The 13654-nt window shown below is 44.1% G+C and overlaps 1 protein-coding gene and 1 pseudogene across 1 annotated transcript in view; both read right to left on the bottom strand.

Moving 5' to 3' along the window:
- Positions 1–11463, bottom strand: part of LOC112075142 (ictacalcin) — a 44789-nt gene extending 33326 nt beyond the window's left edge. The window contains exon 1 of the mRNA XM_024142177.2: positions 11354–11463. The gene's annotated coding sequence lies outside the window, so the exon portion shown is untranslated. The remainder of the gene's footprint in view (positions 1–11353) is intronic.
- LOC112075143 (ictacalcin-like) lies at positions 8819–9494 on the bottom strand (annotated as a pseudogene).
- Positions 11464–13654: the final 2191 nt, after the last annotated feature.

The following is a 13654-nucleotide window of genomic DNA, read 5'->3' as shown; positions in this document are numbered from 1 at the left end:
GGGGTTGGGGGGGTTGGGGGGGGAGACACACAATGCAAATAGTCCGGGTAGCCATTTGATTACCTGTTCAGGAGTCTTATGGGTTGGGGGTAAAAACTGTTGAGAAGCCTTTTTGTCCTAGACTTGGCACTCCGGTACCACTTGCCATGCGGTAGTAGAGAGAACAGTCTATGACTGGGGTGGCTGGGGTCTTTGACAATTTTTAGGGCCTTCCTCTGACACCGCCTGGTGTAGAGGTCATGGATGGCAGGCAGCTTAGCCCCAGGGATGTACTGAGTCGTACGCACTACCCTCTGTAGTGCCTTGCGGTCAGAGGCCGAGCAATTGCCATACCATTTTTCCATCTGATTGACGCAGCCCTCAATGGCCACATAGTTCTCCACCAACTAACAGGTGAGATGATTACTGAACAAGTAAATTTACACACAGTTCACATGCAAATCACATACAGAAACTATTAACCTCTCTGCGCTACGGATCCCTTTAGCGGGATCATTTTCCTAAACAACTGCTGAATTGCAGGGCGCAAAATATTACTAAAAATATTTATAATCATGCAATCACAACTGAAATATACCAAAACACAGCTTAGCTTGTTGTTAATCCACCTATTGTGTCAGATTTTGAAAATATGCTTTACAGCGAAAGCAATGAGTGTATCAATCAATGCTAGAACAGCTAGCCCCAAATTAGCATGGTCACGAAAGTCAGAAAAGCAATCAAATTAATCGCTTACCTTTGATAATCTTCGGATGTTTGCACTCACGAGACTCCCAGTTACACAATAAATGTTATTTTTGTTCGATAAATATTACTTTTATAACAAAAAAACGCCATTTGGGTTGCGCGTTATGTTCAGAAAACCACAGCCTTGTTCCGTTCGACAAATTCCAAAAAGTATCCGTAATGTTCGTAGAAACATGTCAAATGTTTTTTATAATCAATCCTCAGGTTATTTTTAAGATACATAATCGATAATATTTCAACCGGACCGTAACCTATTCAATAAAAGAGAGCTACCCCTCTCGCGCGCAGGAACTAATCAAAGGACACCTGACTACTTTTGAAAAATCTCGCTCATTTTTCAAAACAAAAGCCTGAAACTATGTCTAAAGCCTGGTCACAGCCCGAGGAAGCCATTGGAAAAGGAATCTGGTTGATACCCCTTTAAATGGAAGAAAGACGGGAAATGAAACACAGATTAATTWTTTTTTTTTTAAACACTTCCGGGTTAGATTTCCTCAGGTTTTCGCCTGCAAAATCTGTTTTGTTATACTCACAGACAATATTTTGACCGTTTTGGAAGTTTTGGAGTGTTTTCTATCCTAATCTGTAAATTATATGCATATTCTACGATCTGGACCTGAGAAATAGTCCGTTTACCTTGGGAACGTTATTATTATTATTTTTTTTATAACGTTTTTATTAAGGCACTTACTTTGATAGAGACACAGCCTGGGTTTGAAACAGGGTGTCTGTAGTGATGCCTCTAGCAGTAACACACNTTATTAAGGCACTTACTTTGATAGAGACACAGCCTGGGTTTGAAACAGGGTGTCTGTAGTGATGCCTCTAGCAGTAACACACTGTGCCTTAGGCCGCTGCGCCACTTGGGAGTCATAAGGCCTGGGAAGCTTCAAAATACAACAAATGCTAATACTTCTCTGACGCAATTAGCATTGTTTTCCAGAGCTAATAGAAGAACTTAGCTAACTACCTAAGCATTGAGTATAACACCATAAAGGTTATGAAATTAGTAACGCTACCTTGCGTGTCCGCAGTTATAAGTAAAAAACACAAAAATATTATGCTACAGTAGAAACGACATAACACGGCATGCAGAAACTATCACAACGTAATAAGGCACTTACTTTGATATAAATATTTGGAGATATTTGGAACTCACGCATGAACGGGCTAGGGAAAGAAGAATCTATACAAAAAAAAAGATGGATAGAACCAAAAAGGGTTCTTTGCTTGGTTCATACTGTTTATGACACCACTTAAGGTTTTATAAAGCAGGTATATATCACTGGTCATCCCCAAAGCCAACACCCCCTTTGGCCTCCTTTCCTTCCAGTTCTCTGCTGCCAATGACTTGAACGAATTGCAAAAATCACTGAAGCTGGAGACTTAAATCTCCCTCTCTAACTTTAAGCATCAGCTGTCAGAGCAGCTTACTGATCACCGTACCTGTACGCAGCCCATCTGTAAATAGCCCACCCAACTACCTCATCCCAAAATTGTTATTTTTTTGTTTGTTGCTACTTTGCACTCCAGTATCTCTGCTTGCACATCATCATCTGCACATCTATCACTCCAGTGTTAATGCTAATTTGTCATTATTTCACCACTATGGCCTATTTATTACCTTACCTCCCTAATCTTACTACATTTGCACACACTGTACATAGATTTTTATATTGTGTTATTGACTGTACGTTTGTTTATCCCAAGTGTAACTCTGTGTTGTTGTTAAGGTCGCACTGCTTTGCTTTATCTTGGCCAGGTCGCAGTTGTAAATGAGAACTTGTTCTCAACTGGCTTACCTGGTTAAATAAAGGTGAAAAAAATAAAATAAAAATAAAGAACCAAAATTGGTTCCAAGGGTTCTAAACTCAACAACAAAAGAAACATCCCTTTTTCAGGACCCTGTCTTTCAAATATAATTAGTAAAAATCCAAATAACTTCACAGATCTTCATTGTAAAGGGTTTAAACACTGTTTCCCATGAACCATAAACAATTAATGAACATGCACCTGCGGAAACGGTCGTTAAGACACTAACAGCTTACAGACGGTAGGCAGTTAATGTCACAGTTATGAAAACTTAGGACACTAAAGAGGCCTTTCTACTGACTCTGAAAAACACCAAAAGAAAGATGCCCAGGGTCCCTGCTCATCTGCGTGAACGTGCTTTAGGCATGCTGCAAGGAGGCATGAGCACTGCAGATGTGGCCAGGGCAATACATTGCAATGCCCGTACTGTGAGACGCCTAAGACAGCACTACAGGGAGACAGGACGGACAGCTGATCGTCCTTGCAGTGGCAGACCACGTGTAACAACACCTGCACAGGATCGGTGCATCCGAACATCACACCTGCGGGACAGGAACAGGATGGCAACAACTGCCAAAGTTACACCAGGAATGCACGATCCCTCCATCAGTACTCAGAATGTCCGCAATAGGCTGAGAGAGGCTGGACTGGGGGCTTGTAGGCCTGTTGTAAGGCAGGTCTTCACCAGACATCACTGACAACAACGTCGCCTATGGGCACAAACCCACCGTCGCTGGACCAGACAGGACTGTAAAAAGTGCTCTTCGCTGACGAGTTGCGGTTTTGTCTCACCAGGGTGATGGTCGGATTCACATTTATCGTTGAAGGAATGAGCAAAGAAGGGCATTCTATGCCATCAAAAGGAACATAATATTCAACATACCAATTAGGATCTGGCTAAAAATACTTGAATCAGTCATAGAGCCCATTGCCCTTTATGGTTGTGAGGTCTGGGGTCCGCTCACCAACCAAGATTTCACAAAATGGGACAGACACAAAATTGAGACTCTGCATGCAGAATTCTGCAAAAATATCCTCCGTGTACAACGTAGAACACCAAATAATGCATGCAGAGCAGAATTAGGCCGATACCCACTAATTATCCAAATCCAAAAAAGAGCCGTTAAATTCTACAACCACCTAAAAGGAACAAAGCCATCACCTACAGAGAGATGAACCTGGCGAAGAGTCCCCTAAGCAAGCTGGTCCTGGGGCTCTGTTCACAAACACTAACACAACCCACAGAGCCCCAGGACAGCAGCACAATTAGACCCAACCAAATCATGAAAAAACTAAATGATAATTACTTAACAGATTGGAAAGAATTAACAAAAAAAAAGAGCAAACTAGAATGCTATTTGGCCCTAAACAGAGAGTACACAGTGGCAGAATACCTGACCACTGTGACTGACCCAAACTTAAGGAAAGCTTTGACTATGTACAGACACAGTGAGCATAGCCTTGCTATTGAGAAAGGCCGCCCGTAGGCAGACCTGGCTCTCAAGAGAAGACAGGCTATGTGCACACTGCCCACAACATGAGGTGGAAACTGAGCTGCACTTCCTAACCTCCTGCCCAATGTATGACCATATTAGAGACACATATTTCCCTCAGATTGCACAGATCCACAAAGACTTCGAAAACAAACCCAATTTTGATAAACTCCCATATCTACTGGTTGAAATTCCACAGTGTGCCATCAGAGCAGCAAGATTTGTGACCTGTTGCCACAAGAAAAGGGCAACCAGTGAAGAACAAACACCATTGTAAATACAACCCATGTGTACTTTAACCATTTGTACATTGTTACAACACTGTATATATACATAATATGACATTTGTAATGTCTTTATTGTTTTTGAGAGAGAGAGAGACGAGAGAGAGAGAGAGAGAAGAAAGAGAGAGAGAGAGAGAGAACGAGAGAGAGAGAGAGAGAGAGAAGGAAGGAAGGAGGAGAGGGGTGGGTGGAGTCAGGAGGAATTAAACTCAGTTAAGTTGTTTCATTGTGTAACAAGTTGGTGACTCACTGCAATAGAATTTCTCTGGTGGTGTGTGAGTGGGTATGTGTGTGTGTGTGTGTGTGTGTGTGTGTGTGTGTGTGTGTGTGCCCCCGGCGGCTATTGTTTTATATCTTGATGACTTCACATTCAGAAACACAAAGGCTTTGATTGTGAATAAGACAACACAACAAACATAACAGGATCAACATCTGACAGAGACTGAGTCCTTGTTTCTGGAACTTTTAGAAGAAGATTTTACTTTAGGCTTTAGGACTTCACACACACACACACCACACACACACACACACACACACACACCAACACCAACACACACACACACACACACACACACACACACACACACACACACACACACACACCACACACACACAACACACACACACACCACACACACACACACACACACACACACACACACACACACACATGCAAGCAGACACACAGAAACACACACACGCATTCAGGCCGTTCATGTGATTTGGGGTTGAGACTGGTTGATGTTTAAACATGAAACAGCGAGGATAGGAATTCCAGGATGGGACCTTCTGAGCTGCCAGGGAGTGTAACAGTAGCAGTAGTGGAATACTGCTTATACAGTATCACCCATGAAGTGGAGAAATCCATGGGGTTAAACAAATTATGCATGATTTGAAAACATATATTTCAGCTGAGCAAGAAATGATTTGACTGTAAACTGTTCTGGCACTCAGAAACTATCAGTGACATTTCTGTTCCATTAAAACAAAAACAACATTACAAACAGAAAACATTGATCCTTCTGTCAAAGATAGACCCAGGTAGGTAGCCATGGTAACTGTACAGAAGGGAAACAAGCAGAAAGCAAATAATCCAACTGTCACCCACCACAGCATAGAACTACAATGAACTAGAAGAGTATGACTGAACACAGCTGACCACAGGAATGCTCTAAACAGTACCAGTCTGGTCTGCTGCTCTGTTCAGGCTGTTACCCTGTACAACCTTCTCAGCCAACTAACACTGGCAGTCAGATCTCTTAGACTGGTATTGGTTTCGTCAGTAGTAGAAAAAATACGACATGGTAACATTACTGTTAATTGCTGTCAGTGGACACAGTTTACTAAACATCCACTACAGTTGGGATGTGTTGTGGGAAAATGGTGCCAACCTCAGGACCTGTGTGTGTGTTGTGTGTGTGTGTGTGTGTGTGTGTGTGTGTGTGTGTGTGTGTGTGTGTGTGTGTGTGTGTTGTGGTTGTGTGTGTTGTGTGTGTTGTGGTGTGTGTTGTGTGTTGTGTGTGTGTGTGTGTTGTGCTCCGTGCTGCTGATTGCATATATTATAGTTTGTTTTGGGTGTATACCTGCATGCAATGTGCCGTGGTGAACAGGTATATGTCGGCCACATCCATGTGGTATGAGTCACGGTAGTCATGGTGCGTGCCTTTTTTGTTGGTAAACAGGCCAGGGAATATTTGTTGTGCAGGTACCGAGACTCTGTCAGCTTCTCTCTCTCTCTCTCTTCTCTCTCTCTCTCTCTCTCTCTCTTTCTCTCTCTTCTCTCTCTCTCTCTCTCTCGCTCTCTCTCTCTCTCGCTCTCGCTCTCTCTCTCTCTCACTGTGAAAAAACAAAACTGGGGGAGAGGGAGGCGGGAGGAGAGGAGTGGTCTCTTTAAGGGGGGACAGAAGGATAGGAGGAACGGAGGGATTGGGGAAGATGAAGAAAGATGGAGGAAGGGAAGGAGGTAGAGATGGAAGAGAGAGGATGGAGGGAGGGAAGGAGGGTAGAGAGAGGGGTCGAGGCTGCCGTCGAGTCTCAAACAGAGAGATGATTTTCTTCACACTGCCGAACATGACTGACCAAAAAATAGCCTCCTTGTCACCAGACAGCCAAAAGCAAACAATAGATTATCTAAACCACATCAAAGGCGCTTCCATCCACCTCTATTCACTACAGCCTTCTGTGCAAAAGCCGGTCACTGCCTGTAGTGGGTAGAGAGTCAGAGAGGGTTAAACTTAGAGGCACAACCAACAATTACTCTCCATGAACAAATACAGAGCATGGGTAGTTGAACAGATCACCATGTGTTGTATTGAGGTCAATGGGAAGCGAGGAAGATTAGTCTCATGTGCGTGCTGTCACAAGAGTGATCTGGGAATTCCTATTGGAGAAATACTATTTGGGTATCCTCCAGTCTTTGGTGGATCAATTCCACAGACCCAGCCAGTCAAGCCCAGCCTTGCCGAGAAGATCTCAGATTTAAATTCTCTTTGTCTGTGGATTAGGATTAGCCTATGCAGATTACTTCCTTATTCCATCAGCCGCCAGGTGTCTGATTGGCTAAACTATTTATTTCCGGTTTATGCAGGGCGGAGTCTACTGTCCAGGTGAGGTACTCTCCCCAACTTCCACAACCCAAAATAAATATCTTCCTGGCTGTTCCATTCACTTTTAATGTTCTCCAATCTCATCAACAAAGTATGTTTTTTGTTGTAACATTATTCAGAGTGGTTGACACTCTGTGTTGCTTCAATGATCTGATGGGAATGGCCCTGAATGCCCCCTGTCTTTTCATATCTTACAAGAACTGTGTGAAGGCTGACAAGGAATCTGTGCCATATAAAAATACAATGTGTTCTCAATCAACCTACTCTGTAAAATGAACACACACAAACGCACACACACACACACACACACACACACACACACAACACACACACACACACACCACCACCACAACCACACACACACACACACACACACACAGCCACACACACACACACAAACACACACACACACACACACACACACACACACACACAACACACACACACACACAACAGTAATGAGAACCCACTGTGGTTTCTGTTCAGATGTTCTGGCCGAAACCTTGATGGTTGAGAGAACAGCCAAGAGCTCAGCTCAGAACAGCCTCACTCTTTCCTGGTCTCACTCGGCCCTGTCGTCTCCTCTGCTCCGGCCCCCTGCACTGGCTGCACCCTACCACCTTCCCCCTGCACTGGGCTGCCACCCTACCACCTTCCCCCTGCACTGGGCTGCCACCCTACCACCTTCCCCCTGCACTGGGCTGGAGCACAACAAACATCCACCTTCTAGTCTCACACTCACATATCAAGTACCCTTGGATTACTGTAGGCCTAAATTTTTTTTATGACACCAGAGTTGTGTCAGTCAATTTCAGTTCTCATCAGTTGAATTTTGACATGGAAGTTCTCTATAGGAGTTCAGTTCAGACTAGAATGTCAGTGGAATTGACCCCAACCCTGATCAAGACTAATGCATCATAGATATGTGTTAGATTCACCGAGTGGCTGCGTGACCAGGGGTTGTTTACCGTGCCTCTGAGGAGGAGTGCTGATCTAGGATCAGGTCCCCCTCTGTCCAAGTAGTTATCTTTCATATTGATCTAAAAAGGCAGAACTGATCTAAATCAGCACTCCTACTCTGAGACGCTTGAAACACACTCTCAGGACACCTCTTCCTGACACCTGAACAACCTTTCCTTCTACTGCATGCTACTTTACACACTATTTAATGTAGCCACTGTTGCTTCCCCTCCTTCGCTCTGACCCGCGGCGATGATCATCTGGTGATAGACATGTACAAACTTCCTTGCACAGCCTTGTTTTAGATTTAATCTAAGACAGGCGATTGCTGGACTATGGCTAATCTAATATTCATCTTCAGTATTGTCCATATCCTATGAGACCTGCATCATATCATTATTTGGATATTATCTTTGTTGTTTCATGTTGCTGGGTAGGAGGCTCATCTTGGAGATGGTTCTATATGTGGCTCTATTGGACCTTCACAGTAACAGTTGACTTCCTGTATTCTTACTGGCTCTGGAGTAGATAACAGTATTGTGATATAATTAAGTAGCAAATATAGTATGCCTCATAACCCCTAATTTCATTGATGTTTGTTACGTTGACATAATCAACTAATTGTATTATTACCATGTCTGAAAACAAAGGTTCTGTTTGATCATGTTGCTTGCTTATCCTATTTAGGACATACACAGCCAATCACACATGCACAAAACACACACCACACCTGCACAAATGATAAGTCAGCTTTCTTCCAAACATATTAAAATAGTTTATTTATTTTTCACTTTAAACAAACCAAAAGAGCTTCCTCTCCATCTCTGAGATTGTAGCCTATATGCTGCATGTGTCAGGTCAGTGTCTGTGTCCTTCACCTGTCTGTCTATGTGTGGTGTGTATAACAACCCAACCCTTTTTCTGTGTATGTGTGTAAACCTGCATCTCTGACCCTCTGAACCTGCATTGAGGATCCTTGCTTATCTTATCATGAATTCACTCATGGAGCAAGAGCTGCTGTTTCTGTGGAGAGTGGGCAGGGGGAGCTGTTTCACTTCTTTTGAAGAACTCATTGCACATCATGGTGAGAGCAGGCCACCAGTGTGACGTACTCCTGGAAGTCCACACTGCCATCTGCGTTTGCGTCCAGATCTTTGAAGATCTTGTCAACCTTTGCCTGGTCAGTGTTTTTCTGTTATAATGATCAGAAAGAGAGAGAGAGGTAATGGGTGAGACTTTTGATTTCAGCAGTTAAAACTAGAATCCATACAGTTGTTATTTGTTTATAAAGGTGTGAGAGATTAATTTATTCTATTGGATGATCAGGTCATGTGTTTTGAATGTTCCAAGCAATTCAATATTTCAGTAGTGTCTGTCTTTAGCAGTATTGTATTTGGTCGTGCTGCTGATAAAGCATGATTGAACTGAAACTGTTCCTAGGAATCCACTCACCCCCATGATCTCTCCAAGCTCTGCGTTGAGCAGATTCTTTGAGTTCTCCCTTGCTCAGGGTCGTCTTGTCCCCTCCTTGCCAGGAGTACTTGTGGAAGGCTGAGATGAGGCAATGCCATAGCCTGCTGGACCTGTGACATGTGACTATGAGGAGAGAGAGAGAGAGAGAGAGAGAGAGAGAGAGATGAGAGAGAGAGAGAGATGAGACAGAGAAAGAGAGAACAGAGAGAGAGAGACAGAGAGAGACAGAGAGAGAGACAGCGATGAAAGAGAGAATGAGGTACAAATTTAGGTTATTATTTTACAGTATTATCAATTTCAAATCTATTTTTATCTTACATCCGGTTACCATTACATACGTCATACGTTCCATATGTCTGGGAAATAAAGTATGTTGGCACTGGTTAATCGTGTTTAAACATAAGGTTCCGGTTGAATAGAGGGTTTAAAGAGTATTAACGTTTGTTGCACACAATCAAGGACTTAACTACACACCAACACCACCCCCACTACTGCAAACAGGTTCTACATCTCTACCACAAAGGGAGGAAGAGAAAGAGAGGGGGAGGAGAGATGGAGAGCAACGCAACAGAGGCAATTAGAGTGTGAGAGAGGGCGGGGAGAGGTTAGAGATAGAGACATAGGGAGAGAGGCGGAAGAGAAAGAGAGAGAGAGAGGCGGATATGGAGGGGAGAAAGGAAGAGAAGAGGGGGCTGAGTTGTTTTAAACACAAACAGGCATGGCTCTAGCCAACGCCCTTTGCATGTCTCTCTCATTAACTCTGGGGGATTTTAAGGAGAGAAAGAGAGAAAGATATTAGAGAGAGAGATAGAGAGAGAGGGACAGACAGACACACAGACAAAAATACAGATGGGAGGAAATTGGTGGGCAGGCAGAAAGGCGCGTTGGTAATTTCAGGCAAACAATAACATAGAAATCCCAGCACCTCCCCCACCCCTCACTTCCCCCACCCCTCACCTGTCTCCACCCTCGTTCTATCTAGTTTGTTTAAGGTGTGTCTCTTCACTCTGTCCCTTAACATATCTCGCCACTATGTAGGGGGGTTGCTCTCTCTCTTCTCTCTTTCTCTGCCTACCCGTAATCAAGGTGGTGTGAAGCTTCTGAGTTTAAGGAAGCATCTGTAATGTAAATCCCTCATTTAGCTGACCCTCCTCCCCAGTGTGACTTGCAGTAAGTGCGGTCAAATTAGGACGCTGAAGCAACCATACAGTACGAACATGAAAGCACAACATTATAGTTGTAAGGAACAATCCCAGTCACTGTGGTGGACTCCACTGATCTCTCTCTGAGTCACTGTGGTGGACTCCACTGATCTCTCTCTGAGTCACTATGGTGGACTCCACTCATCTCTCTCTGAGTCACTGTGGTGGACTCCACTGATCAGGCAGCCAACCAGACACACCTTCTTACTACCCCTCTGACTGCCCATCTGATAACTAGAAACACACTCTACTGACAGAATGGTCAGAGCGAGGGGAGAGAGAGTTTATGGTAAGGACAGAGTGAAGGAAAGAGAGAGCGAGAGAGAGGGGGGGTGGAGGATAGAAAGAGGTAGTGTTCTGCACTATGGAAGAATTGAGGGAGGAAAAGAGAGAGAGAGGAGGAGGAGGAAGAGAAGAGAGATTCTTTCATCTGAACTGCGTAGTGCTCTGAGTAGCACCCACACATGTTAGAATGGACAGGCAGACAGAGTTACGCCCTCCACAGAGCTTGGCTCAAGATCACAAACAGTGCAGACAGGCGCTTACTAACTGTTGCAAAGCACACCCTGAAGTCATTCAAACTTTTGCAGTCAAGTATTAATCACTATAGAACATTAAACTACACACAATTGCAAATAAATGTTGTAAACCACCCAATGAGAATGTATAATTTGGCACATCTAACATATCAGAGACACACACAYCTAAAACAAACTGAAGCATTTTAGCAGCGAGGCTCTACGGTACACGTTTTACTAGGTTTAGTTTTCACTCACCGAAGTTGTGCGAGGAGTTGGACAGTCAGAGAAAGAGAGAGCGATGAAGTGAGGAAGAGAGAGATGGGCTGTTGGTTTTAAACAGTGATTACCACACCCCACTCTCCCCTCCCCTTTCCTCTCCCTTTCCCTCTTTATCTGAGGGAAATGGAAACTGCAATGTCCTGTTCCCTTCTTCATGTGAACTAGTGACTGAACAAATTATACTAGGCATATACATTTTCTAAAGTTAATAATTACTTCACATGACTGTATCACCATAGTAACCAAACAACATCAGAGAGGAGAAATCCCTGCATATGTCTAATGTCTTTGAATGAGAGTGAATACCTCTTATTCTGACTGTAGTTATTCATCCAACAACTTTTCAGTTAAGAAGAATGTTAAGAAGAATGTAGTAACACTGCAGCATTCTCCAAACTGGCCAAGCTTCTCCAAACTGTCCAAGCTTCTCCAAACTGGCCAAGCTTCTCCAAACTGGCCAAGCTTCTCCAAACTGTCCAAGCTTCTCCAAACTGTCCAAGCTTCTCCAAACTGGCCAAGCTTCTCCAAACTGGCCAAGCTTCTCCAAACTGTCCAAGCTTCTCCAAACTGGCCAAGCTTCTCCAAACTGACCAAGCTTCTCCAAACTGACCAAGCTTCTCCAAACTGACCAAGCTTCTCCAAACTGTCCAAGCTTCTCCAAACTGACTGGCCAAGCTCTCCAAACTGTCCAAGCTGGCTCCCAAAACTGGCCAAGCTTCTGCCAAACTGGCCAAGCTCTCCAAACTGGCCAAGCATCTCCAAACTGGAACAAGCTTCTCCAAACTGACAAGCTTCTCCAAAAAAACTGTCCAAGCTTCTCCAAACTGGCCAAGCGCTTCTCCAACTTGGACAAAACTTTTCAAAACTGGCCAAGCTTCTCCAAACTGGCCAAGCTTTCCAAACTCGCCAAGCTGTCTCCAAAACTGACCAAGCTTCTCCAAACTGGACAAGCTTCTCCAATCTGGCCAAGCTTTCTCCAATCTGGCCAAGCTTCTCCAAACTGACCAAGCTTTCTCCAAAATGGCCAAATCTTCTCCAAAAAAAAAAAAACTTTTTTTGGGAAAACCCAAAAAAGCCTTCTTCCCCCCCCCAAAACTTGGGGAACCAAACTTTCTCCAAACTGACCAAACTTCTCCAAACTGACCAAGGCTTTCTCAAACTGGCCAAGCTTCTCCAAACTGGCCAAGCTTCTCCAAACTTGGCCAAAGTTCTCCAAACAAGTCCAAGCTTCTCCAAACTGGCCAAAAACTTTCTCCAACTGTCCAAGCTTTCTTCCAAACTGTCCAAACTTCTCCAGACTGTCCAACTTCTCCAAACTGTCCAAAACTTCTCCAAACTGGCCAAACTTCTCCCAATCTGTACCAAGCTTCTCCAAACTGTCCCAAGCTTTCTCCAAACTGGCCAAGCTTCTCCAAAAACTTGGCCAAGCTTCTCCAAAACTGCACCAAGCTTCTCCATCTGACCAAGCTTCTCCAAAACTGGCCAAGCTTTCTCCAAACTGACCAAGCTTATCCAAAACTGACAAGGCTTTCTCAAACTGGCCAAGGCTTCTCCAAACTGGCAAAACTTCTCCAACTAACCAAGCTTCTTCCAAAACTGACCCAAGCTTTTCCCAAAACTGGCCAAAGCTTCCCTCCAAAACTGGTCAAGCTTCTCCAAAATGACCAAGCTTCTCCAACTGGACCAAGGCTTCTCCAAACTGGGCCAAACTTCTCCGTTACTTGGCCAAGCTTCTCCAAACTGCCCAGCCTCCTCCAAAAACTGGCCAAGCTTCTCCAAACTGGAAAAACTCTTCCAAAACTGACCAAAGCTTCTCCAAACTGACCAAGCTTCTCCAAAACTGGCCAAGCTTCTCCAAACTGGCCAAGCTTCTCCAAACTACCCCAAGCTTCTCCAATCTGACCAAACTTCTCCAAACTGTCTAAACTCTCCAAACTGTCCTAACTTCTCCAAACTGGGCCAAGCTTATCCAACTGGCCAAGCTTCTTCCAAAACTGGCCAAGCTTTCTCCCCCAAACTGGCCAAGCTTTCTCCAAACCGTCCAAAGCTTCTCCAAAACTTGTGCCAAGCGTCTCCAAAAACTGGCCAAACTTCTTCAAACTGTCCAAAGCTTTTTTCAAAAACTGTACAAACTTCTCCAACTGTCCAAGCTGTTCTTCAAACTGTCCAAGCTTCTCCAAACTATGGCCAAGCTTCTCCAAACTGTTCCAAGCTTCTTCAAACTGTCCAAGCCTCTCCAAACGACCAAGCTTCATCCCAAACTGTCCAAGATTTCTC

This window comes from Salvelinus sp. IW2-2015, unplaced genomic scaffold (assembly GCF_002910315.2).
Source record: "Salvelinus sp. IW2-2015 unplaced genomic scaffold, ASM291031v2 Un_scaffold3001, whole genome shotgun sequence".
Taxonomy (NCBI): Eukaryota; Metazoa; Chordata; class Actinopteri; order Salmoniformes; family Salmonidae; genus Salvelinus; species Salvelinus sp. IW2-2015.
This window is presented reverse-complemented; position numbering and strand designations above follow the sequence as displayed.